Source organism: Cervus canadensis, chromosome 9 (assembly GCF_019320065.1).
Source record: "Cervus canadensis isolate Bull #8, Minnesota chromosome 9, ASM1932006v1, whole genome shotgun sequence".
Classification (NCBI taxonomy): Eukaryota; Metazoa; Chordata; class Mammalia; order Artiodactyla; family Cervidae; genus Cervus; species Cervus canadensis.
Window position 1 is genome coordinate 2,663,698 of NC_057394.1, and position 27,174 is coordinate 2,690,871.

Consider the following 27,174-nt stretch of genomic DNA (forward strand, 5'->3'; position numbering starts at 1 on the left):
ATACTTTAAAAGAGTGAACTTAGAGTCTGTGAATTATATTTCAGTAAAGCAGTTATCAAAAATCTTTTTGAGTGGCTTTCTAGAGTCCAGGCCTGTGTGCCTGTGAATTCCTGTAAATGATCAAGATTTAACTAGTTGTTTTGAGATGTACTATAGCCTGAAGATAAAATAAAACCTTTTAAAAAATAAACAAAGACAACAAAGCAATAAGAAGTGATTTTTGTCACATGTGTTGGAGTTTCATGTTTTCAAACATCCGAAGGGAATCATCCATAAAATGAATCAGAATGATAATAGATATGTTTTTGCAATGCTTTCACAGATGGTCTTATTCAAACACATTCTGAGTGATGATAAATACAGAAGCTTATAGACTCAGACTGCGCTTGTGAGACTCTGGGTTGGAGATGAGACCAGAGAGCCAGTTCTCTGAGGGAGCATCTCTTATTTGTCTTTGTATTTTCCGGGGCATGGATGACATGTTAGCTGAAGGAGAGATTAAATGGGTTATCACTCTCTGACGGAGCACCTTCAACCGGCAATAAAATAAATATCCCTTTATCTCTGAGATAATACAATCTTAAAGAATCACCTATTTCAGAATGTAGTAGATGCCTGGTAAATGTTTCATGAAAGCATGCAGGAGGCAGTAAACATGTGAAAGGATAAGTGTAGAGTCTGTGAACGTGGTTTTCTGAGCAGATCCCCGATGGGCTTCTAAAATTAGCTTCTCCCTTGCCTTCAGTGTGGGCTTCGGTGGTGGCTCAGACGGTAAAGAATCCGCCACAATGTGGGAGACCTGTGTTCCATCCCTGGGTGGGGGAGATCCCCTGGAGACAGAAAAGGCAACCCACTCCAGTATTCTTGCCTGGGGGATTCCATGGACAGAGGAGCCTGGCGGGCTGCAGTCCAAGGGGTCGCAGAAAGTCGGACATGACTGGGTGACTAACGCTTTCTCCTTCACTTGCCTTCAGTGTAATGGAGTTGTAATTTTGAAACATTTTTAAGAAATGAAATGATCCACAAATATCTGTGGTCTGGTTTATGTGCAGAGTATGTACCAAGATAGGCTTCCCAGGTGGCTCAGTGGTAAAGAATCTACCTTCCAATTCAGGAGACGCAGGGGACATGGGTTTAATCCCTGGGTCTGATCCCTAGATCGGGAAGACCCCCTGGAGAAGGGAATGGCTACCCGCTCCAGTGTTATCGCCTGGAAAATTCCATGGGTAGAGGAATCCATGGAGGTGCAGAAAAGTTGGCCATGATTGAGTGACTGAATACACACACACATACACACCCAGCAAAGTGTTCTCCTGTTTCCTAATTCCTTCATCAGTTATGCTAAGAATTTCAGACTTGATGGCACAGTGGACAGGCTGCCACCCCCAAAACCAAAGGCAAGAACAATGTTTCCTGGTGATATACTGAAGACTCATGATTCTGGAGTGAAACCTATCTCTCAGTTATATCATGTGATTAGAAAATGCTTTTATAGGAATTAAAGTTACACTGAATCAACGTGGGACTTTTCACCAACCTTTAGCTATTGGTTTTCCCTCGCACCAAGGAAAACCAATGTCCCTCAGCAGTACGTGGATTTTAAACTTTCCCCAGTAGGGAAATACTTGTTGTTTTCAGGGGGGAAGGAAACCAAGGGGAGTGTGGTTTCTGACTCTTATCACACTCTTCATTATTTGAGTTTCCCGTGATTTTTCAGGTCACTTGCCTTTTTGAAAATATTTTTAAGCATTAAAAATCAGCATGCTTCCCTCATGTTATTGAACTAGGGAAGTTTATAGTTCTTAGAATCTGTTCATGTATTGATTTAAAGAACAGGACGGTCATCATTGAACTTTCTCTAAAATAACCGACACACGATGAATCAGTTCACACCAGCCGCAGGCTTCAGCAGCGTCTATTTATGAGATCAAGGTTCATAGCCCAGGAGGGCAGAGAGGATGGTCAAATCAACTGATGTTTAAACATTTTTAGAATTTCTCATGGGCTTATCGACATGGGCCAGCACTTTCTGAGATGAAGTAACAAGTGAGTATGTCAGACTTGTGGGGGAATTCTTGAGTTAAACTTAGATATAATTATATTGCATTATTAGTCGAGATCACAGAGCATTTTATAGATAGAAAACTATACAGTGTGATAGTTCTCTTACTTCTAGAGTTTAAATGGTTGTTGCAGTTTTGCTTGATCAGTTTTTTTCTCATCCTGTGTGTGCTTAGTCATCAGTCCGACTTTTTGCAACACCATGGACTGCAGCCTGCCAGGCTCCTCTGTCCGTGGAATTCTCCAGGCAAGAATACTGGAGTGGGTTGTCAGACAGCTCATCTTCACTCATAATAAATATGAGACCCCCATCACCTCCATTCTCACCTCCAACTAATTCAGTTCATGACCTCCCATCTAGCCAAACTCACTAATTAAATTCTTGACCCTCTGATTTCACAGCCTCCACTTCCTAATCCTGGTATTTTCTTCCCATTAAGATGCACAAGTCATTCTTCCACTCCAGATCTACTTATTCTGTAAAATGGCCTCTGGGTAACAGATTACAGTCTCCAACATGTGAAGGAGTTTGATTCCCAGCATGCCTTCGTAAGTCCAACAAAGCTAGCCTAGATATCCAGTTAACACAATTGACTAAACAATAGTGTGTGTGTGTGTGAAACAGTCTGTCAGTCAGATGGACTATACAGTCCATGGAATTCTCCAGGCCAGAATACTGGAGTGGGTAGCCTTTCCCTTCTCCAGGGGAGCTTCCCAACCCAGGGATCGAACCTACGTCTCTCGCATTGCGGGCAGATTCTTTACTGTCTGAGCCACAAGGGAAGCCCAAGAATACTGGAGTGGGTAGCCTATCCCTTCTCCAGGAGATCTTCCTGATCTGGGAACCAAACCTGGGTCTCCTGCATTGCAGGCAGATTCTTCACCAACTGAGCTATCAGGGAAGCCCATATAGTACTGTAATAGGTTTCTAGTGTGTTTCACACAAATAATACATAATAAACAAACACAAAAAAATTAAAACATTTTTCATCTTAGAGTACAAGATCTTGACAAGTACAGCCGACCTGCACAATAGCTGGCGCCCAGGGGCTGGCGCTCGGGGGCTGGCGCTCAGGCTGGCACTCAGGGGCTGGCGCCCGGGGGCTGGCGCTCGGGGGCTGGCGCTCAGGCTGGCACTCAGGGGCTGGCGCACGGGGGCTGGCGCTCGGGGGCTGGCGCTCAGGCTGGCGCTTGGGGGCTGGCGCCCGGGGGCTGGCGCTCGGGGGCTGGCGCTCAGGCTGGCACTCAGAGTGAAGGTGAGAAGAGTTCCTGAGCGGAGGAGGGAGAGGGCTGAGCTGAAGGAGCTCGGAAGCGGGAGGCAGGGGTAGGGGAAAGCTGCAATTTCATTCACTCGTGACGCTGACGGACTGCAGGTTTGCATCGTTGAAAGTCTGCAGCCTGAAGGTTTGTCTGTAGGGGCCTTATTATACAAGCATCACCCCCCTGTGGGCTCTTGGCCATTCTTCTCTGTCTCAGACACACGGCACACACATTAAAGACTTTGTTTTGAAGCTCCCCGAGGCACGCCCATGCCCGGAGCGAGAGGATACATTCCTGGAATTCACAGACCATCCTGGTTGATTTCTGCACGTGACTCCCTTCACACAGAGCAGCCTAGCGATGACTGTTTGCAGACTGCTGCAGTGGAGGACAGGAGAGGAACACTGAGGCAGTGAGTCCTGTAAGGGGTGTCTGAAGCGTGAATGATGAAACGGGCGCAGGACACATTCCGTTCTTCCATTTGACCTGTGGCTTTGGAAGTTGAGACCCTCCCATCTCTAGGACATCAGGTGGGTAGACAAACTCCCCTGAGATGTACCTGCAGAGAACTTTGATCATCATGTGCAGAGAAGAGGCGAGGACAGATCTGAGACTAGCCTCCTCTTGTTTTTTGCAAAGAGGTGTACTTTATATAACACCCGTTGGTCACAAAGTGGCCATCTATTGCTCAGAATAGTGTTTAAAATTTGCCCCCAGAATGCTTCCAAGGAACCCAGGATGGATGTATTTATCTTGATATAAAAACCAACTTGATTTTGAGAGTGAAATTGTCATTTTGGTTTCTCTTACGTAGCAGAATGTGATAGCTACAAAGCCACAGGATTTCCGCAAGTACCATAAACACATTTAACCAGGTAGATTGTTTTCAAAAGGTTCCTACACAGGCCACTTGGGTACAAAGGGTCAAGCACAGTCCAAACAAATGCACACCAGTAACAGGTACAAAGGGCCCATGTCCTTGGTGAATGATTAATCATAAGCCATCATAAACAAAAATGTTCCATACATTTGATAAACAGGTTTGTAAAGGAACATCGGAAACGCAGAAGATAGTCACATCTTTCAAAATGAAAGGTCAGTGGTAAGAGAGCTGTGTGATACTGGGGGCTTTTATAATTTTGAGGGGTTTTGTTTAATACTTGGAGTCAGACCGGGGTGGCTATGTCTGTACCCACAAGTGAGTAACAATATATGCATTTGTAATTGAAACTTGAGTATTTCTTTCATTCTCTTCTGTTCTCCAGTCAGTAGATTATTTTATGCACGTCTATTCCCAGACTGCTCTAAGGGGACGTCCGTTTTCTTTCCTTGCATTTCCTCCTTGCGGGAATAAGAATTAACCATGGCAACCACAGATGGAAAGGCTGCTACACCCTATTTGCAAAAATAAAAACAAAACACTGTCACATATTCTGAGTAGCCTAAGAATAGTAGGCCAGAATACTGGGGTGGGTAGCCTTTCCCTTCTCAAGGGGATCTTCCCAACCCAGAGACCGAACCCAGGTCTCCCACATTGCAGGTGGATTCTTAACCGGCTGAGCCACCAGGGAACCCCAAGAATACTGGAGTGGGTAGCCTGTCCCTTCTCCAGTGGATCTTCCCGACCCAGGAAGTGAATTGGGATCTTCCGCCTTGCAGGCGGATTCTTTACCAGCTGAGCTGTCAGGGAGGCCCAGGAATACAAGGGAGACTGTACCGAGAGAGACGAGCTTTTGTTTTTTATCCACAGTTGTGCTGAGTGACAAGGCCAAGTGCATGTCTTCTACTTGGAAGATTACACAAATATTTTCCAATTTTCCAATATTTTTTCTGTATTGGACAGAATCAGCAGAAACAGCAGAATCTGTTTGCTTCAGAACACTTCTCAAGCTTAACTTAAGGAATTATAATTGAGGGCCACATTATATTAATAAGTCACATAAGAAAACCATTTCTTTCCTCTGGGTAAGAGTTCCCTAAAGTATAGGTACAGCCGACCTTCTCGGTACTGAAAGCAGGAAGGAAGCCCGCCGTGGACACAGAGGATGGCAGTAAAGACAGCCGTGTGGGACTTCCCTGGTGATCCAGTGGCCAAGATCGCCAGCTCCCGATGCAGGGGTCTGGGCTTGGTCCTGGGTCAGGGAACTACATCCTGCATGCCACAGTGAAAGATTCCACGCGTCAAAATGAAGACCTGGGGCAGTCAAATAAATAAATATTAAAAAAAAGAAGAAGAAGAAGAAGCAAAGAATGAAATTCTTAAGGAAAAAACAGAAGGAAGAAATCTGTGGGCTGATCCAGGCAGGCCTCTGCGACTTAGGGAATAGAATCACAACCTGGAAGAGCAAACGGGGTGGGTTTGGTGATGAGAGTGCTTTAGGGTCATAGGTCGATGGCAACACTTGAGAAATGGTTGCTTAGCCTCATCCTTGGGGCCAAGACAGAAGAGGCCCTTCTCCCCTTGCTACGGCAGCCCCCGCCTTCCCAGCCTTAGTTCCCGAGTCTTGTTTCTGTGGACAATGAAAGCAAACCCCAAGGAGAACAAAGCCCCACATGTGTGGAACACATCTCCTGGAGGAGATTTTGTTTATGAAGGGTCGGATATCTGGTTGAAGCATGAGATTAAAAAAAAAAGGGAATAAAGAAATGGGAAGGCAGAAAATACAGATCCATGTGTTTCCTGAAAGATGCTATTTCTTTTATGTAAATAATTATGTTTTTAAAATCCTAGAGGATGAGGTGGTTGGATGACATCACTTACTAGATGGACATGAACTTGGGCAAACTTCAGGAGATGGTCAGGGACAGGGAAGCCTGGCGTGCTGCTGCCCACGGGGTCATGAAGAGGAGGACCCAAACTTGGCGACTGAACATCAACAACAATTCTAGAATCTATGTTCTCTTCCTTCTCCTCCTCCCAAGAGCACAAAGTCTGAAGGACCCGTGCTTGGAGCAGCCCACAGGAAGTGCTTTCCCTCCACGCTGCATCGCGGCCCCTGGGATGGGAGTGTGCCCCAGCATGGTCTTCTGAGGTCCCCACTCCTGCACTGACCCCCACCCCCCCCCAGGCTCTGGGCTCCCTACTCTTCACTGCTCTTGGTTCCCTTCTGCCCTCCTGGACCGGATTACAGAGGTCAAAGCCCAGGGGGTTTAAACGGATAGTACAGATTCTCTGATTTTGTTACCATTTTATGCTGGGATTTTCTATACAAGGAGCTTTGGCGAGATTCTCCAGTCCTCCAGGATTCTTCTCTTTGGAGAGAAATCTCAGCCCCACAGAGGGATGGACGCATCAGAGGAGACAGTGCCCAGAGCTTGTGCAGTGCGGGCCTGGGCATCACAGCAGCTCCTTTGAAGGATCGCTCCTCCTTCAGGAAACTCAGACGAGTGTCACGAGCTCCTGACCCTTCCTGACCTGAAAGCTGACCCCTGTAACTTCTCTGCAGCCCACAAACCCGGGGTGACCCCCTTGGAGATCCTTCTCATCTCCTTTTTGCCTTTTCAAACATCCTCGTTCTCAGCTGTTCTTCCTAGGATATGATTCTTCTCTCCAAGTAGGTTCCAGTCTATTTTTACCAACAAAGCAAATATTTTAAAACTACCATTTTGATGGATCTGTTAAAGTTCATATATGTCAATTGTTAAGCTGTACACCTTAACCATGTACAACTTTTAATCATCAATGATACTTCGCAATCCAGGAAAAATTTTATATATATAAAAACATATATATATAAAACATTTTATATGTTTATATGTAATAACTTTCTATTCTGTAGCTTACTTTTAAAAAAAACTTATGCTTCCCTTTTTTAAATGCTCTTAAGACATATTTTAAATGATTCTAATTAATGATGGTTCTAGAGAAGGAAACCTTTCCACAACTGTTGGTGGGATTGTAAATTGGTGCAGTCATAATGGAGAACAGTATGAAGATGTCTTAAAAAACTAAAAATAGGGTTCTGATATGATCTATCAATCTTAATTCTGGACATATACTCAGGAAAGATGAAGACTCTAATTTGAAAAGATATGCGCACCCCAGTGTCCATATCTGCACTGTTTATAATGGCCAAGACATGGAAGCAACGCAAGTGCCCAACAACAGGTGAATGATAAAGAAAATGTGGTACATGTATACAACGGAATACTACTCAGTCATAAAAAAGAATGAAACCACGTCATCTGTAACAACATGGATGGGTGGACGTAGAGATTCTCATACTAAGTGAAGTAAGTCAGAGAGGCCATGTATCCTGTATGTCACTGATATGTGGAATCTGAAAGAAATGATACAAATGAGCTTATTTACAGAACAAATAGCCTCACAGACATAGAAATCAAACTCACGGTTACTAGAGGGGAAGCGGAGAGGGGTGAATCGGGAGTCTGGGATTAACAGGTGCACACCGCTATATGAATCGGGAGTCTGGGATTAACAGGCACACACCAGTATATACAAAACTAATAAGCAGCAAGGTCCTACCGTGGAGCCCAGGGAGCTGTGCTCAATGTCTTGTAACAACCGATGATGGAAAAGAACCTGAAAAGGGCACCCATGTAGGTATAACTGAATCACTTGCTGTATACGTGAGCAGTTGTGAATCAACTATGCTTCAATAATACATAAATAAAATAATGGCAATAGGCATGAACTCTTGCACAGACCACATGCTGCACCAAACCTGCTTCATTCACATACATCCTGTGCTTATCATTAGCATCTTATAAGTGAAAACCATGATCAAGCCACAATACACGTAGGCTCCACACCTACCCAAGTCCATCACAGATGAGATGGAAAAAGTCAGGAGTTAAACCCAGATCTGACCATTTCCAGAGCCTGGATTCTTGTCTGCAATCCAGTCTGCCTTCCTGCTTCTGTGTTTTATTCGGGTTATGGCTAAAAGGGTGCTCTGTTGCCTGGTAACATTTTGTAGCTCCAGCTCTTTGGCACATTAGCCTGGTGGCCATGTTCCAGAGGTCCCCCTTTCTCTCCCACACTTATCTCTGGTTACATTCCATTTTGCAAGCTCACATCCAAAAACTGCAAGGAATCTGAGCCTGTAGATCATCTGTCTGACTGACAGCTGTCTGTCAATTTCATGTTTCAGACACATTCCGTGTTTCTTTGTTTGAATCAGGCTTGTCTTTCAAGTCTCATTTCTTTGGATCTACTTACCATCAGAAACTTTCAAACTGGCTTATTGATACATCTGACTTCCTAGGACTTGCTAATGGCAAAGAATCCACCTGCCAATGCAGGAGACGCAGGTTTGATCCCTGGGTCGGGAAGATCCCCTGGAGGAGGGCATGACAAGCCAGTCCAGCATTCTTGTTGGGAAATCCCACGGACAGAGGAGCCTGGCAGGTTACAGCCCACGGGGTCGCCAAGAGTCAGACACAGCCGAGCACATGCACACACACACACACTGACACATGTGTGACTCTGAAGAACCTTTTTTTTTGGTCTCTGCTCCCAGGACACTGGGCTTCTCTCATAGGTCACATGGTAAAGAGTCTGTCTGCAGTGTAGGAGAGCCAGCTTCAATTCCTGGGTCAGGAAGATCCCCTGGAGAAGGAAATGGCAACCCACTCCAGTATTCTTGCCTGGAGATTCCCATGGGCAGAGGAGCCTGGTGGGCTACAGTCCATGGGGTCGCAAGAGTTGGACATGACTTAGCAACAAAACCACCAAACCACCACCACCCAGAGCATCCAGTTCTTCCCCTTTATCAAATAGAGGTCACTGCCAAAGTCTTTTCTAAAATCAGGGTGACGACTCATCAGTATGATGAAAGATGGCTGTCTGGTCACATCCTCTGTGTTCAGCCCGACAGCTCTGGGGAGTTGAACTGTCTGACTGTCTCTCTATTTTGCCTCTGTGTGAAACTTAAAAGCTAAACTGCAATCACAGCCTCGAGTTTTCTCTTCTCTTTCATCCAGTGAGTGATTTGTGTGTGCTCTTTGACATATTAATATGGCCTTGGATCTTCACCACGATCCTGCCCTACACGCCCAACCCTTGAGTTGGCAGTGTTTCTCCCGGCACAGCTCCGTCTTCCTTATGGGCGCATTAGTCTGTTACGGCTCTTGTCACCAAGGACCACAAACTGAGAGGCTTAAAATCACGGAAATGTATTGCACCATAGTTCTGGAGGCCAGAAGGCCCGAATCAGGATGTTGGCAGGGCCACACTCCCTCTGAAACTAAGCAAACAGGCTTCCTTGCCCCTTCTGTCTTCTGGTGGGGGCTGCTCCTCAGTCTCCCTTGGCTCACAGCTGCATTCATCTCTGTCTTCACAGGACCCCCAGGTGTGTCTCCATCTCTTCTATCCATGAGGACATCATTCTATTGGATTCAGAGTCCACCCCCGTGATCTCATCTCAAGATGATCATGTCTGCAAAAATCTTATTTCCTAGTAAAGTTACACTTGCAGGTGCTGGGGGTTTGAAGATTTCAGCACATCCTTTCTGAGGACACTATTCAACCCACACTGGTACGGAGCCCTGCTTCTGTTTAAGACTGTGTACTCTTTGTCACCAAGTTCCAGTAATAAATCCCACCGGTCCAAAGCTCCATGTGATTTTGTAGGATTACAATTACCATCTTATATGATGACCTCAAACTCACATGATTTATTGCCTTGGGTACTTGCCGGCAGACGAATGGGCACACACATCTTGTATGGTCTTTTCTCTTCTCCTACCTTCATATCTCAGGATATCAGCCTTTCATCATCTACAGGTTTCTACGTGACACTGGGCACCCACCACCTGCAAGGCCATGTTCGTCTCTAGCCTCCAGAACCTACCAAATCACGGTCTGCCTTTCTCCTGTCTCATCCTCTATGTACCCTTACTAATGTGGTTTTCTCTTTTTCAAATCACTCTATGGAAGTGATTTAATATATACAACTGTAGATATTTAACTTATACAACTTAATGAGTTTGGGGATAAATACACACCAGTGAAACCATTACCACCATCAAGGCCACGGACATCTCCATTGCCCCCAAAGTTTCTTCTTGTCCCCTTTATTTGTATTATTATCATCATTATTATTACTAGTGTGTAGGTCTGTGTGTTAAGAACATGGAACATGAGACCTGTGGTCTCAGCGACTTCCAAGTATACACCACAATACTGCTAGCTATAGGCATGTACTGAGCAGTAAGCAGGTGTTATTCATCCTGCCTACCCAGAACTTCATGCCCCTCAACCTCCATCTCTCCACTTTCTCCTCCCCACGATCCCTGGCGACTGTCATTCGACCCTCTGTCCTGTGGAAAGTGTCACCCATCTGAGTGCCTGTGTCATCACTCGGGGTCTGGACCCGCACGGTTAGTTTTTCATTGCTTCCACCTTCTTTGCAGATCTTTTTCCAGGCGCAGTGTGAGTGCTTTACCTCTACGGACTGTCATATGTAAGCCACAGAATCGTTTTAGTGGCCTGTACTGTGATGCCCTGGAGAAGGGAATGGCTATCCACTCCAGTATTCTTGCCTGGAAAATCCTCCGGACAGAGGAACCTGCTGGGCTACAGTCATGGGGTGGCAAAGAGTTGGACACGACTTAGCTGCTAAATCACCACCATACTTTGAAGACTGGTTTTTAAGAAAATAAAATATACTGCCAAAAGTCAGTGGCTCAGAAACATTTTAAAATGACTCTTGACTCTAAAGAGAAGGCAAGGAGACTTTGTCCTCTCTTGAAATGGGATACGGTTTCCAAGATGCCCCTTTTGGATCACACCTGCGTGGGCCCGAAGGAGGGGCTGATTCTGACTGGCTTGTGGGAAAAAGCAAGTGGTTGAACTGAATTCAGTACAATAAAAATAAAAGAAGCAAATGAACCCCAGAATACATGACCTCAGTTTGTGGGTGAGTCTGAAGTGAATAGGACTTGTGTTTACTTCTTGTTCCTTACATGTGTGTGGTCTGTTTCTTTGTGGGGTTGGGATCATGTTTGGTAAAAGTCCGGATGGGACTCTGTCCATTAAGAAAGTCAGCTCAGAAGGACCGTGACAGATGCGTTTGAACCTTCAGACTTGTCCATAAGTCATGCAACATTCTCTCTGCAGAAGCTGGGCATGGGTGCCAGTCAGTTCCTAGCCCAGTGGAGACCACCTCAGACGTTGGTCTTCAAATTCCTTGGCTTACTAAAAGACAAAGGAAGAAACCAACCAAACTCAGTTACTTTTCCAAAACCTGGCCCTCTCCTCCTCTTTCTTCTCTTCCTTCTCTGAGCAGCTGAATGTGGTGCCTGTGATCACTTGTTGAGACTCAGCGATGTCCCTTGAGTTAATCTCCCAGTTCTAATCTTCTTCCCTTCTCATGATTGACAAACACACGCCAGTCTGAGGGCAACTGCAGCACCTTTGCAATTCTTCCTTCTCTCCCCATCACGTGGAAGGAGAAGGCGCCCGACTCAGCCTGTCTCACCGGGTACCAGCCCACAAGTCGCCATCATGGTCCCCTGCAAGGGAGGACACAAAACCAGCATCTTCTTTCTGTCCTCTGGGAAAAGGTCCACAGCCATGTTCTTCAGAGAAGGACGCGGTCCCTGTCAGCTCTGAAGAGCTGGACGAGGATGCAGCGGTGGGCTTCCCGGGCGGGTCCTCTGCCGGAGGCCAAGCTGTGTCTGCCTGGCTGACCGTCTAGATGCCTGCCTCTCTGAAGCGGGCCACGGGAAGGGCACGTCAGGTGTGGACTTGTGATTGTTGAAGACAGCCCACTGTTGACTCTACATGGGAAGACCTTTTCTCGAGTGCGTCATTACAGCCATCCAGACTGTGCAAGTGAAAGTCGCTCAGTCGTGTCCGACTCTTTGTGACCCCCCTGGACTATGCAGCCCATAGAATTCTCCAGGCCAGAATACTGGCGTGGGTAGCCGACTGTTCCCTTCTCCGGGGGATCTTCCCACCCCAGGGATCAAACCCAGGTCTCCCACATTGCAGGCGGATTCTTTACCAGCTGAGCCACCAGGGAAGCCCATGAATACTGGAGTGGGTAGCCTATCCCTTCTCCAGGGGATCCTCCCGATCCAGGAATCGAACTGGGGTCTCCTGTATTTTAGGCAGATTCTTTACCAGCTGAGCCACAAGGGAACTGTGGTGACCAGTAAATGGCAAATGACCATTTCCAGATGTGATGAGCCAGGAAAGGACCTCTGAAATGAGGGAGAACCCTCCCAAAGCGGTAAGTCCAAGCCAGAAATGCCACCCATTTTTACCTGCCTTTCACGTGTCAGTAATAAAAGTGCCAACCTGGTGAGAGGGACTGTGGGCATTGCTCACTGGAGCTCACACACCGATGTGTTCCAGCTCTGAAAGATGATCCCGCGGCCGCCGGTTAGCTCACGGGGCCAGGTGTGGCCGTACCTGTCGGGTGAGGCCCCGGCAGCCCCGAGTGCTCCAGGTGCGTCCTGAATGTCCTCTGGGCAGCGGTCACAGCCGCTATTTGCATCAGGTTGTCACGGTGACGCTGACGCTCACATTTCTGACAGCAAATTAACTCTTCCTCTCCCCATTGGCTGGGTTATAAAGTGAGGTGTAGCATATTAATGACCGATACTCACGTCAGAAGATTAAATTGAATGCACTGAAATCCGAATTGGCTATTAAGATGTAGACACAGGAACATTAAAAAGAGAGAGAGAGAGACAGGCCACAGACTGCTAACCCTGACGGCTCATTGCAGCCAGCGCTCTGCCTCCTATGGTAACAGGGTGTTTGATTAACGACGCCCCGACTCCACCCCCAGCATCGTCCCCACCACTGTCTGCCAATTTCTTCTGTTTTCATCTTAAAAAATTTTTTTTCTATATACTTTCCTTGTAGCCTTACTCTATCCTTAAATGAGATCATGCTTTTGTAAATGAGAGCCAGTTCGCGTTGGAGAGGAGCTGTGTTCACTCAGATGATGTTGGGGTTCCTTGGAATGTCATCAGTATCCTCATCAGGGTGTCCAGATGAGGTCAACAAGAAGGATATTCAGACAAAGAAGGGAGAATCCACGGCAATGAGCACACTCCAAACCTCAGGGATGCCGGCCGTCTCCCCTACACGGGGACCGGGAGCTGGGAAACGCCCATCTCGAAGGCGCCCTGGGATGGCTGAAGAAAATGATGATATATTAGATGGGTGCACCGCATATGTGGGCTTCCCTGTGGCTCCGTGTGCCTGTAATATATCAATAACTCATTCATTGTTGTTCAGCCGCTCAGTCGTGTCAGACTCTTTGTGACCCTGTGGCCTGCAGCACGCCAAGCTTCCCTGTCCACTATCTCCTGGAATTTGCTCAGACTCATGTCCATTGATTCAGTGATGCCATCCGACCATCTCATCCTCTGTCGCCCCCTTCTTCTGCCTTCAGTCTTTCCTAACATCTGGGTCTTTTCTAATGCTTCGGCTCTTCACATCAGGTGGCCAAAGTGTTGGAGCTTCAGCTTCAGCATCAGTCCTTCCGACGAATATTCAGAGTTGACTTCCTTTAGGATAGGTCTGATCTCCCCCTTGTAGTCTCAAAACTTCATCACTGAGAATGGGACAAAAAAGGAGTCAGAGGAAAATGCCCTTTCTCTGGCATCTCTGGCACCCCTCACTTCTGGTCAGGGTGACCCAATCTCCTAACGGTGCCACTCCTCGAAGGAGTCAGGTCAGAACTGAGGGAGGTCCACCTGCTTCTCTCAGCCTCCAGTTCAGATATTTGCTCATCTCATCTAGAAATATCCTTGTGGGGACACCCAGCATCACATTTGACCAAATGTCCAGGTGTCCTGTGGTTCCGTCAAGCCGACACATAAAATCCAGCATTGCGCCTTCTGACCCAAATCCTTTGTTCCATTTGTGATATTTTAGCAAGTGGAAAGCAGGGTTCCAGCTCCTTCTCAGGCCTCTCTTGGAATCAGTGAGGTATCTAAGGAAATGGATGAAGCCCATCAACAGAGTAAACTGTGGGTAATCATGTGTGAGATTAAAGAAATATGTGATCTAAACAAGCAAGTTTACAATAGGCTTTTACAGTGTTTTGCACACCAAGTAACTGCAAGTACATCAGATATAATTTGCCTTTCCAAATAAACTGACACACACAGGTCTTCCCGTGCCCTGCACGCGGAGACTTCTCTCTGAAAACAGCCTCGGGCCCTGTTGAAACGATTCTTCATACCCTTCCTTTCTCCTTCCTGGGAGCTAGGATCGGAGGGAAAGGCAATTTACATGATGCTTGAAAGACTGTGCAGTTGCACAGGATGAACCACGCAGGCTCCGCGAGGAGGACGTGTCCAGGGCAGAAGGAAACGGGCTTCAACCCTCCTGCTGGTGGGGGTCATCCGCCTGCAGTCGAGAAAGATCGTCCCTGGAGAAACACACCCACATGCGCACACAGGCACGCCCACGTGCGTGCACACGGGCAGCTGAGAAAGGAGGCAGGAAGGGGAAGATTTGAGTCGAAAAGCCACGTACCCCCGGGACTTCTACTTTTCGCAGGCAATTTTCATGTCAATGGGTAAATCGAAAATGTGAATAAGAGCTTTTTTTTCTCTTGAACCTGAGGGAAGATTCTATCTTTACCCCCAATTCCAGTGCATTCTGTGAGAGCTGTCAATTTCGGCTTTTAGCGCGAGGCTCCAGGCTCCCCTTCCCCGAGTGGGGGCTGGATCGCTCACTGTCACATACATAATAGAAACTGTGCTTCTCCCCACGCAGCTCGAGTGTTACCGACGTCTGTAGCCTCACTCTTTTCAAGTCGGAACTGGTACCCAGAGCTCAAATCTTGCTCTTTAGATAAAGTGGCCCCTCGGTACCATTTTGACAATTTCGCCTCCCATCACTGTAGCTGGTGAGAAGGACCCCGCGGGATTGTACTAATTTAAATTAATTCTTTTGTACCAAGATGATACGGGCTGTGTTCTCCCTTGCCATCTTTTCAGTAGTTTCTAAATTTTACTTCTCCCTAAGCTTCTCTGGGCCACCAGCCAGATTTGGGGCCACAACTCTCCCCCGCTTCCACTTGGCGTAAACAGCCACCTCGCCCACCACCCCCCCCCGCCACCCCGCTCTGCCCTTTGCATCTTGAGATGTCCCCATCAAATTGCTTTCATGAAACGGAAGTTTGCTTTCTGTTTTACGATCTGGGATTAGCACAGTGCTTTTATGGGTGTCTGTCTCTTCATGTACCTTTGTTACTTGTTCCCAAGGGGTCTGTCCTCAATGAAAGGTCCAGGGTAGACTTCTGCAATTTACTTTGAATAATGACTATCGGGGTCCCCTCCAATATTTCAAATAAATACTTCGGACTGTAATAAAACGGAGTTCTGAAAGAAAGCCTCAGACGCCAGCCAGACTTCAAAACAAATATTTTAATATTGTACTGAACTGTAAAACCATTTATTACTAGAATTAATTGTTGCTCGATTTATTGCCTTGATTCCCTTGGTATCAGACAGGAGTTCAACAATATTGCAACTTACATCCTGCTGTTTGCTCTCCAAGTAATGGTTCTGCAGGGCGTAGCCTGGCCCCCTGGGGGGTCCAAGTATTTGGAAGTGGGGTGCTCTGGGGAAAGGAGCTTCTGGGCTCCACTCCTTTTTTCAAAATTGTGGTTGATTTACAATGCTGTTGTGTTTGTTTCTGGCGTACAGCAGAGTGATTCATTTATATACATAGACATATATTGTCATATTCTTTTTCATTTTCATCATGTTATTATAAGGCATTGACTACAGTTCCCCATGCTCTATACACTGCACTGTCTGAAGAGACTTCTCAAAAGATGAGCTCCAAGGATGTTCTGAAGCAAAGAAGGACAACTGGATCAAATCATGGCCTCTCGGGATCACAGGGCCACTGAGGCACTAGGCTGAGAGCTTCTTCTGTTTGTACTTAGAAGGACATGTTCTTCTGTACCGTGGCGGCCCGAGGTGTGTGCGGAGCAGCGGGCTGCAGCCAGTGCTGGGGCGGAACCCCATGGGGCCATGTGAGCCTCATTCTCCTTTGGGTCGTGAAGAGCCCAGTTGCAACTTGACACCCGACTTTTTCCAATCTGCCCCGCTCCTGCTCCTGGACCTTCTTGGGATGATTCGGGAACTGAACTGTGGATTCTCCCCACTGCCCACAAATAAAATAAACCGTCGTTCCCCTCCCCTGTCCCCTCGGGCTGCGGGCCGCCGGGAACATGTCCAGTGCCTTCCTGGGTAGCCTAAGCCTACCTCAGGCTGTGATCATGCAGACCCACAGTGCTCACTTCGGATCTGAATGAAGTCAGTTTGGCTTAAGCAGGAACAAATGCAGTGAACCTTGAGAAAGCATCGCTCTTCTTCCTCTTCTGTTTTTCCTTTTGGCAGCTCTTCACGGGAATCTGGGCTTATTGGTTGAGGACAGAGCCTTGTGTTCAGAGTGAATTGAAAAGGAGAAGCAGGGGGAAGGAGCAGTCAAATTGAGCCCGAAAGGTTTCATTGACAAAAGAGGGTGCGCCTAAAACAATCTTTTTCCATGGACGTGTGGACCTTTCAAAGCACCTGAACTCTCATAAGATTTTTAAAAACCGTGCAATGATGATACAGTGATGGCGCTGCTGGTAACCCCGGCTCATGGTGTTAGGGTGATCTCTCCACCAGCGGGCTGCCCACTCGTGCCTTTGTTTTTCTATCCTTGGGGTCTCAGACTTCGGCAGAGTCAGCGGACAGGACCCCATTTTAAAAGCCAGTCAGATCTGCGGACTGTAGGATGCAATCCAGACTCACACAGTCTCTCGTCTCGGATCCCAAGGCCGAGAGGGTCGTCCCAGAGATGGAACTCGAGTGCCACGTGCTCTCTCTTCTCTCAAGATAGACGTTGCCTGGCACGCTCTGCCAGGCAGAATTTTCGAGGTGACTGGCTGGCACACGGATGTACTGTGTCAAGTCAGTGACGTTCTCTCTTTTAAAACAAAACAACATCCCTCCGGGCTCTTCCCTCATGCGTACTTGGTGGCAAATAATTGTTTGCCAAGCTTTCTCTCTCCTCCCTCTCTGTGCTCCATTGAGATCATGGAAATGCAAAGCAAATATCCACAGAGTAACATGCCTCAGAGAGTATTTATTTAAGAGTATTATTCCAGGATGTGCACACAGATAAAGACTTTGTGTAATGAGTGAGTGACTCCAGAGGCCAAATACCAAGAAGTCATACTCTGTACCCAGGGTGTCCTGGCCGGGGTGAGGTCACTCAGGGCCCCCTCAGGATGTGCCCTTAAAAAACGGTCACCTTGCCAAGCTCCAAATCCACAGGAGCAGGCAGAAACGCAAGGGAGGAGCTGAGGAAAATGCCCCAGGGTGCAGTCAGTTTGTTAGGAGATATAGGTCAGAAGCAGGCAAACTAAACCTGGGGGACGGGCGGGAGGGGGGATCGGGATGGGGAACACATGTAAATCCATGGCTGATGCATGTCAAAGTATGGCAAAAACCACTACAATATTGTAAAGTAATTAGCCTCCAACTAATAAAAATAAATGAAAAAAATAAAGAATAAAAAAATAAACCTGGGGGATGGAGGAGGAGAAGCGAGGCCTTCCAGATCCTTCCAGATCCTTCTAGAGCCAGTGGGCACTGGCAGAGGTCCAGGAAGCCTCTGGGTGTGGCAAGCGCTGGCAGCTCAAAGCTTGCTTCTCATTTAGCTCGTCAAGGACTCAAAGAGGCAATAGCAGCTCCCGCTTTTGATGTCCTGTGGAGTCTACAGGACCGACAGGAACCACCGGTGTTTGGAAATCAGGGTCGTGGGCGCCGACCCGCCCTTGTTCCCTGCACATGCAGCGGACACATGAAGCGCTGACCGTCTGCTTCGGACTAAGACGCGAACCAGGAAGCACACGAGAGTCTCTGCATATTTCATGATTATTGACTTTTTAAATCGGTTTTAAAATAAAAGCTTTCTGGACAAAATACAGGTTTGAAAGGATGGCTAGGCGGTGTGGCTTCAACCTCACACTCCTTCTCGTTCATTCTCGCCTCCATGCATTCGCTTCACCATCCTCCTCGAGTTTCCCATAAACCTCTGTCTGTGCTGCAAATTGTTTTACCACCGAAAACGCCATGCACGGGGCTAATGGTGTAATGAACAGATTTTTCATAAACAGACCCGTGTGTTCACTGACTGCCTAGGAAGCAGGCTTCGAGGTGCTCGTGAGGAAGCACAGCGGGGCCCAGCAGAGTCTTCCTTAGGGAGCCAGGCTTCCCGTTTTCCATAATAAGAACATAAAGAATCACTTTTTATTGATATGGGAACGCATTTTTATTGCTTTCTCTGATTTAGCATCTTTCCTGAAAGGAGCGGATTAGACTCCTCATTTCATTAAAGCAAGATTACTGGCCCTGCTTCATTATCAGCGTTCTGATTCTTAGGGAAAAGCAATCTTCCACAAAGCTTCTTGTTACTTAATGATTACAGAGGGTGGTGATCGTAAAATTCACATGGAGCTCTGGTAGAAATGCACATGTGGTCTTCACGTCCCAGTCGTGGAGAAAGCAAAAGGTCATCTTTTTCTTTCCTTTGTTAGATTGCATCACCTTAGTGGGAGAAAGGGCTTCCCAGGTGGCTTGGTGGTGAAGAATCTGCCTGCAATGCAGGAGACACTGGTTCGATCCCTGGGTTGGGCAGATCCCCTGGAGGAGGGCATGGAAACCCACTCCAGTATTCTTGCCTGGGGAATTCCATGGACCAGAGCCTGGCGGGCTCCAGTCCGTGGGTTGGCAAAGAGTTGGACACGACTGAGCCCACATGGAGACCAAGTGGGGGAAACCGTTTCAGCTCAGCTGCTCAGCAAGAGGTCGTCCCCGGGTCCCGGGCTGGGATGGTTCACAGCTGTGGATGCTGCTCTCGGGTCAGATGGGTACCAAGGAAGTACCCATTCCACAGATGGAAAGGCTGAGAAGGGCAGTGTCGGCTGACTCCCCTGGGAAGAGAAAATGTGCAAGTTGTGAAGTGGAGAGAACTTGAGATGTCCTGAAATTCCCATCGGCCCCTCCACCCAAGACTTTTAAGAAATGGCAGTGGGGTGCAACCAAAGTTTTTGCTGATTCATACCAAATAATCTTTTCCATTTCTCCTCTCCTGTCAGAGGGCCAAGAGAAACCTCTGTTTGTCTCTCCTGGACGTTCTGTTCCACTTGGACGTGTACCTGCTGTCACCTGCAGCAGCCCGTCAGGCGTCTACCAGCCAAAGCTGGACGGTCCAGGCAGCTAACACCCGCGGGTGCTGCCACTGGGGGACCCGGGGCACACTGCCTTCACATACCTTGTTCCTTCTTCTGTCTCCACTGGGAAAGCGGCACTTACCGGCCACCCAACTGTGGGAGATGCTTCACAAAAGCAGGGGTCTACCTCCTGGGGAGCTGGGGATGGAAAAAGGCATTTCTGCAAAATGCTGGGGCAGCTCCACCAGCCTGGAGAGGACGCAGTCTATGTCAGCTACAACTTCCGCTCTTAGTGGAGTAGGGACACCAATACCTTTATACCCCTGAATCCCCCAACCCACAGTGCCTGCATTTGTGGCTACAATTTCTGATTCAGTAGGAGGGACTTGACCTGGTTTAAAACCTTCCAGGTGACTATGACACGCAGCCCAGCTTGAGAGCCCACTACTTTGGGCCCTGCAGTGGAAATGGCTGTCCCCTAATTCATGGTGAACACAGAGGCCCAGAGATGTTGAGTCATTTGCCCGAAGTTGCACAGCTGAGTGTCGGAGCTATGATTGCAAGCTGAGGTTTTCTGAGCCGGAAGGCAGCACCCTGGCTGAGTATTGGGATCACCCAGGAAGAGGCTCTAAGGACTGAAGCCAGGAGCTCATTTGACGTCAAGCAACCTTATTTTCAAAGTTCCCAGAAGAATCTAATGTGAAAACTGGATTTGAAGACAAGTTCTCTGACCTGAAAATGGACTACCTGCTTCAAAATTTCCTGGGGAATGTATTAACAATACAGATTCCAGATTGCACCCCGAATCTGGATTAGCATCCAGGGAGAGCTTCTCTGGCGATTTCCTTACACACACACGGAAATTTGAGAACCGGTGTCCACCTTATGCCTCCAGCTGTTTCCATTTAGGGAGACTTCTCTGTTTCTCTCACTTTTCTCTCCCCTCCTCCTACCTCTTTTGGTTCTCCTTGTAGTAATACTAACAACAATTATTAAACTATGTTTTATTTTTTTCACTGTGGCATGCAAGTTTTTTTTTTTTTTTCAGTCAATAGCTGTGTAGAGAAAAAAAGTTTCTTTTTCTCACATACACACACACCTCTTTTGTAGTTGGTCTGACAGTCTGTGTATTAAAACAAAATGAATCCAGCTTCTTAGCATAAACTTCTTTAAAGACTGAAGACTTTCAGCAGAAAATTATATTGATTCTGATTAACCAGCATAGTTACAGAAGGGCTGTCTTGGCCTTTCTCTAGCAGGCAGAGCTATGTATATGGTTGAAGTTTATATCATTTTAAATTTAGATTAATCGGGTTTTACCCTTCCTTTTTTTTTTTTTTTTTTGCGAGTTAGGGTAACATAGAATGGATTTTATTCACATAGCCTGGATTTGCTGGAATAGAGAATGGGGAAAAGAAAGAACAGAGGATAGGGACAGAAGAGAGAAAAGAGGAAGATAAAGTCAGACTGAACATGATAAAGCAGTAACCAGAGCGGGCAAAGTGGGGGAGGTCAGGAAAGAAGGGCGATGGAGGGGGCGGGGGCGAGGGGCAGGGGGGCGCACAGGGGTGGACGGAGGAGAAAGAGAAGACGCTGACCAGTGAAGGCAGAGGAAGGACCACTTGGCGTCGGGTCAAAGGTTGAACACGTTCCTTCCTATTTGATCCGCAAACAGTCCCAAGGGGGCAGCGAACGCGAGCAGGCAAGAACCCTGGCGTCCAGGGGGTCAGAACCTGCCCCCTGACTCTGGGGTCAGAGCTGCTGCCAGAGCCCAGCAACCTGGTTTCCTGACGACACTTTCAGTTTTACTTTCTGGTCCACCGGTCCCGCCAAAAGGACTACAGGGGCACCGCCTCTGCCTTCCTCAGGGCAGGGGTCCGAGGAGGTGGACGGACGGAGAGCCGGGGACGGACGGAAGGAGAGCCGGGGACGGACGGGAGGAGAGCCGGGGGACGGACAGACGGGGAGCCGGGGGACTGACGGACCGAGAGCCGGGGGATGGACGGACCGCGAGCTGTAGAATGAAGGGCTAGAGAGCCGGAGGATGGACGGATAGAGAGCTGGCTGATGGAGGAGAGCCAGGCAGGCCCTGCTTGGGGCTCCCGCTCGGCCAGGTGCCCCTGAGTAGTCACTTGGGGGGCCCTGCCTTCAAGCACAAAGCGAACCTGGTCTGAGTTTTCCAGTGTCCTTCTCTCGGCTAACTCATGCCAAGGCTCCAGTTCCAATCAGATGTGAAGGCTTAGTTTCAGGGCAACTGGAATTTCCTTCCTGGGTGGTGAGCTGATCCCAGGAGGCCCGTGAGGGCCCCGCCGGCCACAGCAGCGGCTCGAGCTGCTCAGATGCTGGCCGAGGCCACTGCTCGCCATCAAGAGTGCCCACGCCGGGGCCGGATGGCAGAGAGAGACTCTGGCACGGCTCCTTTCTGACTCAACAGCAGTGTCTACATTTTCTCATTCACGCTTGAAGGAAGAGGTGTCTCTGTCTCCTATCTCCTCTACTACTTGGAAATACACAGAGGGAGCCTTCTATCTCTGGCTGGTTCCCAGGGTGCGCCCACTGTGGGTGTTTTGCTCCGAACACTTGGAAGTGTAGGAAATAGCTCCTCTGTAAATGAACCTGAAGACACGAGCACCGAGTCCAGGGTGCAGGGTGGGCAGAGGTCTCGGAGATAAAACGGGGATGTGTGTGTGCTGCGCTAAGTCGTGTCTGACTCTTTTGCGACCCCAGGGACTGTAGCCCGCCAGGCTCCTCTGTCCATGGGATTCTCCAGGCAAGAATACTGGAGTGGGTTGCCGTTTCCTTCTCCAGGGGACCTTCCCCACCCAGGGATCGAACCTGCGTCTCCTGCATCTCCTGCACTGGCAGGTGAATTCTTTACCATTGCCCCAGGATGTATTGGAACTAAACAGCACGGAGGAGGCAGAGATTCCCGTGGGAAGCCAGCACGGAGCAGGGGGTGCAACTGAGTCAGCCTTCATGTTTCCTACGCTAAGGATGGTGCTTCATCAGAACAAAACAAACATCCCAAGGTGACGGTGTTTTTCTCCACTTATCTCTAATGCATGTTTTATGAGCCTCAAGTCGTGTTGTCTGAGGAACACAGGAGCAGAAACAGCGGCACAGAAAGTCCTGCTGTGTATGCAAGTCTTAGAAATCTGTTTTCCTGAACAAACAAGTCTGTTGAAAGAACAAAGTCTGAAAGTGAATCATAAACTCCTGTTTTGTTGGAGCCGAAGCTGTTTTTGAAAACATCCCTGTTGGATTGGGGGTCACATGTGGGCAGTGGAAGACCAGAAATTAACTATAAGCTTCCAGGAAGGACAGAGACCAGCTGACAAGTCTGTTTTGCTCTTTTTCTTTCTTTCTTTTTTTAATTCGAAGGCAAAGATAACACAAATTTTCCAACACATTGAGAACATTGTATACTGGGTAAGCTTCAAATAAATTAGTTTTGTTAACTCTCACATAAATGAATGTAGTAAGTGGAAACAGCATCCTTAATATTAAAGCTTTGTCAGAAGCCCAGAATGAATTTTGAATCTGGCTTCAAAGAATTAATGTAAGCAATCTGGTAAAGACTTACTTAAAAAAAAAATCCTAAAACATTATGAATTTCTGAAAGTTACGCAGCTGACAGAAATCCTCTGAACTGTATTATTTCTCTACTGGAGCTTGGTATTGCTCTTTCTAATGGGAAAGCAAACTCTAGTAAATGGAAAAATCCACGTACTTTACTTTGAGGCATTACATTAAATATTTTCTTTTTAGAACATGAAAGCTTTCTACGTTTGAGTGAAGAGCACAAGGCTACTTAGATGGTAGAAATACTTATTTGGGATACTTGAAAATTACTTAAGATTTATCTTTAATAATAACGATGATCTGGGGATTACACTTAACAAGTTCAGTTTTCCATGTATATACACACAGGACACTTGGGAGACGTTTGTCCACTTGTGAAACGTGACAGACTTTGAAAATATCCAAGAGTACTCATCCAAACAAAAAAATAAAAGAGCAAAAATATTAAGCTTCAGGCAATTTCCTTCAAAAACAAAACTAAGATTTTCCTGAGTTTTAAGATAAGCAGATTTATCATAAAAGTTCCCCACTTTTGGATAACACATAAAAATCACCGTAAGTTAAATTGTTCTGGAAATCCCTGAATTAAACTCTGTTCACTTCCATTTGCCTCAGAGGTCAAAACTGACCTATATTTGAGTAGATGGAACGAATAGAAATATACAGAAGAATGAATTCTCTTCTTTAAGCATTGGGACATGTTTTAAAAAGTAATTACAAAAGACTTGATTAAGAGGCCATAAATAAAGGTCAAGAACAGGAAAATGCAATCTTAGTCCCGAACACGCTGACTTTTCACACTTATTTTCCTTGTTTCTCATTTTGTCATCATCGACGCGTGTGAACACAGCCAGATGATGACTTCTGCTTCACTGAGATTCTGGACAGTAGGTGGGCGTGGCCGGGGCCCCAGGCCGCTGGCCGCCTGCCCCAGCCCGCCCTGCACGGGGCTGGCCTTCGGGCACATGGCGGGCGCCTCTGCGCAGCCCGCCAGGGTGTGGCGCGGATGCGATCTTGTTTACAGGGCAAAGGTCCTCCCGCTGACACTCTGCCAGGAATCCAGGCTGCTTTCCCAGAAAGGATGTTTTTCACTGGGTAGATCAATATTCCCTCCCACTATATGGAGAGTCAGGGAGATAACCCGAGAACGGCAGGTACACACCCAGGGCTGGGTGTGCACGCCCGGGGCACGCACGCACCACGAGGGACGCTGCGGGCTCTCGGGACACCGACAGGCGGCTGCGTAGAGCAGCGCGCCGCCCCGGGCGCCCGCCGGGAGGGGCTGCGGTGCAGACACTGGAGCGGGAGACAGGCCGCCGGGTTCCTGAGTTCCACCCGGGAGAGTGTCAGAGAAGAGAGAACTAGCCGGGGTCTGCGAGGGGGGCAGGGGCTGAGGAAGCCCTCACTCCCACGGCCGTCAGCTGGGATGGGATGACAGGCTGGAGAAGGAACGGTTCATCACATCTGGCCGGTTTCCTTAGAACCCAGCCCGGGGCGGGGGCCAGGTCCACAGACATCAGCGGAGGAGGCAGAGGGCTGCCCCTGGAGGCAGGTGTGAGGACGCCCGGCTCTGCGCTGGGGCTGCAGGCGACCTCTGTCGGGAAGAGCGGCGGGGGTCCTGTGGTGGAGCATAAGAAGTGATCTCCTACATGTAAGCTTCAAATTAAGTAAATTCTTGGCATAGATCCATGAAAGGAGAATGCACCTGAAGGGTAAAGAGAGCCTCAGGGTGACTGGGGCAAAGCTGTTACGTTGAGAAGGGCAGTGGATGGGGTGAGATGAGACGGGATGCATCGTTTCTGTCTCTATTCCTTCTCTCTGCATTTATTGAGCAACTACTATATTCAAGGACCTGCTTGAGGTATTTTGGCTACTGAGAGGCATGAAAGATCATCTCAGCTCCCCCAGCACGTGGATCCCATTCGACTGTTGGGAAGAATTCGATGCCAAGGAGTCCTGGGGGAGGGGCTGAAATAACCCCAGGGCTGTCCACGCTGATCACTTGAATGTTGGATGTATCTTTCCTTTGATGTGTTGACTGTTCAAGCTGTCTTTTTTGAAACACAAAGAAACTAGAACCATTTATCTCTTGTAACAATTCCTGGCCTGTGATAATAAAACTCTTGAGATGTTTCTGTATCAAGTTCTGGTTTGAAAACCCTCATGAGATACAGGTTGCATCAAACAGTTCACAATCTAGATGCCCCGCCCAGGCTATGTTGTTTGGGAAACCTGAACCTCACAAACTCTGCCCTTTTGGTACAGAAAGTGGAGGGATGGTTACATAACTTAGCCCCAGGATGTTGCAGGAGCATTGAACATGGAATTCTCAAAAAGTGCGGTTTGAAGGCTGTAGAGATTCAGGCAGCAGCTGACGTTTCTGCAGACACTGTGCAAACTGTTACCTTCCAGGGACCATGTGAACCTCTGGGGATCCAGGGTTGAGTAACACTTAGTCCATTTCCTTTCGGAGCTGAGGACTCCAATGGAGGCAGGTAAGCACCTGAAAAACAGGTGCACACGTGCCTCCTCTGAAATCTCTGCTTGTACAGTCCGTGGGATTCTCCAGGCCAGGATACTGGAGTGGGTAGCCGTTCCCTTCCCCAGGGGATCTCCTCAACCCAGGGATGGAACCCAGGTCTCCCGCATTGCAGGCAGATTCTTCACCAGCTGAGCCACCAGGGAGACCCCGTGACTCCACACGGGTTCATTTTCTGTCTATGGATCCATTCTAGTTTCTTCCCTGGTAGCTCAGATGGTAAGGAATCTGCCTGCAATGCAGGAAACCTGGATCTGATCCCTGGGTCAGGAACAGGAGAAGGAATGGCTACCCACTCCAATACTCTTGTCTGGAGAACCCCCATGGACAGAGAAGCCTGGTGGGCTACAGTCTATAGCGTTGCAGAGTTGGACACAACAGAGCATCTGACACTTTGACTTCTAGTTTCTTCAGCTTCTCTTTCCTCTGTTCTCTGCCCCACCTCTCGCCCCTCCAGCAGCCGGGGGGAGGTCCGGAGGCCTTGGCAGGGCAGCTGCAGGCCGGAGGCACTGGCTCGTGCTGGCTCCTGTCTCCAGGGCAGTGCGGGGACACCCACAGCACAGCCCTCTTTCTGACTGTACTGCAATGTCATCTTTGGGGTTGCGAGGGGAGTACTGGCATTTCAGGGCTTCCCAGGTGGGGTTAGTGGTAAAGAACCTGCCTGCCAGTGCAGGAGATGTAAGAATGAGGGGTTCAGTCCCTGGGTAAGGAAGATCCCCTGGAGGAGGGCATGGTAACCCACCCCAGTATCCTTATCTGCAGAATCCCACAGACAGCAGAGCCTGGTGGGCTACAGTCCATGGGATCCCAAAGAGCTGGACATGCCTGAAGAGACTTGGCACACACAGGCCATTTGGCATTTCAGAAGTAAAGCCTCAAAGTGTTAAGGGAACTTTTGAAAGCTGACAGAGTCATGACCCAGAGGGCATCACCTGTTACGGCTCAGTCCACAAAGGTCCAGGGAGGAGAGAGCTGCTGCTTTGGCAGGTTGGATCACTTCCTCACCACTTACACCTGATTCCAAGAAACTTCCCCAAATCATCACGTAATTGTTGATACACTCTCTGCCTTTGTGACACAGGAGGGGCCCTCTTTCCTCTTCCTTTAATCTGCCTTCTGCTTTTTCATTGATCCGTTTAGTGCGTCATCGGAGGACCTTGCAGGTACCTGGCAGATGTCAAGCTCAGCTGCCAAATAAAGTCCGGACGTTCGGTGGTGCCGCAACGCCTTCCTTTGTTTGCTGAGGGCCCAACTCCTGGAGGTTGGCTTGGTCCCAGGGAGACCCAGGCCCCTCAATATCTCATCCTGGACCACGGTCCATCCCTCGGAAACCCTTTCTCAGCATCAGCCACTGCATCCTTGACATAAAAGACGACCAGGTGCATGAAGGTCTGTGGTCGCCCCCCTGTCAAATAGCCCTGCTCTTCGAAGTAGAGGAGACTGGAGTTGGAAAGTATGACATAAAAGAAAAGACAAACTAATTAGCTTGTCAAATTCTTCTCAGACAGCACGGATGCAATAATAGGTTTTTGCATAAGGACTGATGATTTCTTGCTAACG